This window comes from Jaculus jaculus, chromosome 1 (assembly GCF_020740685.1).
Source record: "Jaculus jaculus isolate mJacJac1 chromosome 1, mJacJac1.mat.Y.cur, whole genome shotgun sequence".
Lineage (NCBI taxonomy): Eukaryota > Metazoa > Chordata > Mammalia > Rodentia > Dipodidae > Jaculus > Jaculus jaculus.
In genome coordinates, this window is record NC_059102.1 from 27,961,752 (window position 1) to 27,966,204 (window position 4,453).

Genomic DNA, 4,453 nt, shown 5'->3' on the forward strand with positions numbered 1-4,453 from the left:
TCTGCCTCCCGAGTGCTGGGATTAAAGGCGTGCGCCACCACGCCCGGCTCTTTTCTAATTTTTTAATATAAGCACTTAAAGCTATAAATTTACCTGTTAGGACTGCCTTTATTATGTCCCAGAGATTTTGGTATGTTGTGTTCTCATTATTGTTTGACTATAAATTTTTTGATTTACTTCTTGATTTCTTCATTGACACATTCATCATTTAGTAGTGTGTTGTTTAATTTCCATTGTTTTGTGTATGCTCTATAGCCTTTCTTGCTATTGATTTGTAGTTTGATTCCATTGTGGTCAGGCAGAATGTAAGGAATTATTTCAGTTTTCCTGTATTTATTAAGATTTTCTTTGTGTCCTAATATATTGTATATTTTAGAGAATGTTCCATGTGCTGCTGAAAAGGATATATATTCTGCAGCCTTTGAATGAAATGTCTTGTATATATCTGTTAGGTCCATTCCTTTTATGACCTCATTTAGTCCAGATGCCTCTTTGTTTATTTTTTCCTGGGATGATCTGTCAATTGATGAGAGTGGGGGTGTTGAAGCACCCACTACCACTGTGTTTGGTGTTTTCTGTGACCTTAGTTCTACTAGCATTGTTTGATGAATTTGGGGGCCCCCATATTAGGTACATATATGTTTAGGATTGAATGTCCTCCTGTTGGAGGGTGCCTTTAATCAATATAAAGTGCCCTTCCTTATCTTTCTTGACTCACATTGGACTGAAGTCTACCTTGTCAGATACTAGGATAGTAACCCCTGCCTGTTTTCTAGGCCCATTTTCTTGAAACACCATTTTCCAACCTTTCACCCTAAGATAGTGTCCATCCTTTGTAGAATGGTGGGTTTCTTGGAGGATCCTGCTTTTTATCCCAGTCTGCAAACCTATGTCTTTTGTTTGGGTCACTGTGTCCATTGATATAAAGAGATATAATGACATGAATTTTCATGTCATCCTTGCACAGGGGTCATGCTAATCTTCTCTGTAGTGTTCCAATTTTAGAATATGTGCAGACAAAGCGAGCACTGATACTGTTTTTCTACCACTTCTTTTGCAATGTTCCCTAAGCCTTAGAAGTTGTGGTAAAGATGTATCTCAGTGCTGAATACACCACTGTTATTTCTCCTTAGTATGTGGGTAAGTTTTGAATCACCAAAGAAGTCATTGCCATTAGAAAAGAAAAGTTTATTTAATCAAAAGCAGGTGTAGCATTAATATGTGCATAAACAAGTATTAGAGGACAGTTTGATGGGCATAATGTATCTAGCTAGTCAAATATCAGTAGTAGCTTCTACCCCTAGGGTTTATGTCCTTCTGGTCCATAGACATTTTTTATGCAAGAAAATGAGAGAGAGAGAGAGAGAGAGAGAGAGACGCACACACACACAGAGGGAGGGGGCCATCCAGCTACCACAATAGAACTCCAGATGTGTGTGCTCCCTTGTGCATATGCGTGACCTTGAGTGCTTATGTCACTGTGCCTCTGGTTTATGTGGGACCTGGAAAGTGGAGCATGGGTTGTCAGGCTTCACAGGGCACATTAAAGCCAATAAGCCATCTCTGAAACCTATCCATAAACTTTTGTCTAGGTTATCAGTACCAGGGGGCATCAAGACCAATGAGAAAGCAATTATTTACTCATAGTAGACACGCTGCTGTTGCACCAGTTAGCACATCTTGTTAGTGCCCAGCTTGATTTCTCAGTGTCCTGCAGCCAAAGCATGTGCTATTTTCAGCAGTATGATTTTACCATCTAGTGTTGGTGGGCAACCAAGAGACTAGACAATGTCCACTAATGTTTTGGGGACATCAGGGCAATGATGAATATGTTAATGTTGAAAGTTAAATTACACCTGTAATTGAAGCATTATTAGTTGATCAGATACCCATGTCCTCAAATGGACAGAAACAACCAAACCTCTCTTTCTCTCTCCCTGTCCTTGCAAATAAATGCATTTTTTTAAAAAGGAGGAAAAAGAGAGGTTCGAAGGGGTTGTCTTTTGTTTTTCTAACTGGTGAGAAAGAACACTATTCCTCTTTCAAATAATATAGCACTGAAGTATCATCCACATTCCTTTGAAGCAAACATATATTTTGGTTTAGTTGCTCATAAAAATTTTAAATGAAGAAATGTGATTGTATATATTGTTAAAGGGAAACATATTCAGCCTTTTATTTTTATCTGTGCCTAAGTAAAGTATGAATATATATGCATATATATATATATATATATATATATATATATATATATATATATATATATATATATACAGAAAGAGAGAGAGAGAGAGAGAGAGAGAGAGAGAGAGAATTATCTGCCAAAACATGACAAAATATTTTGTACGTGAAAATATTTGTGTCTAGACCTTATCTTTACTGTTTATATCATTTCTATTCTCTCCTAATTTTTGATCAGGAGAATTAGAAATTTAAGCAGTAAACAAAGTTATTTTGGTCACTCTTGAAGGGCATTGCCGAAGGAACTCCTGTTCTCAGATTGTTGTGAGAATGAGTCAGGTAACTTTGTTAGGTAGTTAGGGTGGCTTCTGAAAGTAAAAAGCAGGAATGGCTTTAGACTTCCCCCTATAGTCTGCATTTTACTGGAGATAAGAGAAGAACCTGGTTTCTCCTTAACTCTTGCCTAAAGAACAGATACAGCTGATTTTACACACCTAAACCCCTCCCCAGAAGGGAGGTCACCTTTCCTAGAACGCAAATCTAATTCTGACATTGGTCAAGCTTAGACCCCAGAACTTGGGGTCATGGTTGGCCTCTTCCTGAGCCAGCTTCTAGCCCAGACTAGTCAGCTGTCTCTCTGGCTCACCTGAGCTAGAAGTCAGGGCCAACCACCAGAAGGTTGTAAGTATGTTTACCAGAAGATGGCATGCTTCCGTGGCTGGCTCCTGAACTATGAGTTTCTGGGAAGCTTCCCTCATCCCAGCCCAGCTGACATGAGCTCTCTATCACTTCCTGCCCTCCACCTGGCAGTAGCTCTCTGATCTTCTCTTTCCTTCTCAATCTAGTAAAGTCTTTCTAAACCTAAACCACACCCTCTGGGGTATGGATTTTAATTCTTTAAATTTATAATTCAAGAATCTCTGGGGTTCTGTAAATTTTTTGATGCAATGGGATATTGGTGTACAAGGAACCCCAAAATTCCCATCTCAGGTAGGTTTTGAAAGGGCCCTGGTGGTAGACAACCCAGTCAGTTCCAACTGATGCTGCTCTTGGTCAAGTGTTTTCTGGCAGCAATGCGAACCTGAATGCAACACCACCTCTCCAGCCCTCATTCTTACTTTTTGACAGTACTATACCTAGGGTCGGAGAGATAATCATAAAAAATAATGTTTCTTTGAATAGAATCTAGAAAATATATTTGACAATATTATAAATAAAATTTAGTCATTAAAAATGTGATAAAGTGAAAAGCAAATAAAAAAGTAGTAAAATCATGTATGCAAAAATTTTAATAGCAAGGTATTTGTAAAGTAATATAGAGCTCTTGCATAAACAACCTAATTGAAAATTGCAGTCAAATACTATTTCAAATAAAATATAATTGTCTGATAAGATTGGGAAACATATCCAAATACGCTAGTGGACCAAGTTGAAATTTCAAGCTGTTTATTTCTAAGCATGTAAAATCATAGTTTTTTTTTTTTATCAATATTGTAGGCAAGGCTATAGTTTAAAGGATATCTCTTATAGGTTTTGGAACTATTATTGTTAAAACTTCCCTAGAAAACAAATGATTAACATTTTTCACCTAGTAATTACATACAAATTTCAATATTAGAGATGAAAACAGTTCCATTACAGTGTTCTTTGTAATGCATAAAATGGAAACCAAGAGTTAGAGAGGTGGCTCAGTAGTTAATAACACTTTCTGTGTAAATATGTGAGTCTGAGTTTGATTTTCAATACCCATGCAAGAAGTTAGTATGGCCATGCATGCCTATAACCCCAATGGTGCTGTTGTTGAACACAGGAAGAATTTGGGGCTCCTTGGTAAGTCAGTAGAGGTGGAAACAGTGATCTCTGAGCTCAGTGAGATATTGTTTACAGGGAAATAGGAATGAAGAGCCACAGTTCAATCAATAACAGGAAACCAGCATTCTGCTTTGCCCTCTGCCCAGGTATGCATGTGGCATGTACGCATGTGCTCACACGTGCATACACTGTACACAGACGCATGCATATATAAACCCCAAACAACACACACACACACACACACACACACTGATAAATTTGAAACAGAGACTAATATTTGAAATTCTACTACTCAGGAGGCTGAGGCAGGAGGATCGACACAAGTTAGAGGTCATCCTGCGCTCCACAACAAGACTCAAACAAAACAAAACAGAGTGGACACCAATGCGAACATTTGTCAATATTACACTGGCTGTTGTATTTTTGCCCTAGGGCTGCTGTGGCAAGTTGATTGCAACAA

The 4,453-nt window shown here is 38.0% G+C and overlaps 1 non-coding gene across 1 annotated transcript; it reads right to left on the reverse strand.

Annotated features, from left to right (window-relative positions):
* Positions 1-922: 922 nt before the first annotated feature.
* On the reverse strand, positions 923-1,029 carry LOC123458229. The gene has a single exon (XR_006635526.1). It is a non-coding gene; the product is annotated as a U6 spliceosomal RNA (small nuclear RNA).
* Positions 1,030-4,453: the final 3,424 nt, after the last annotated feature.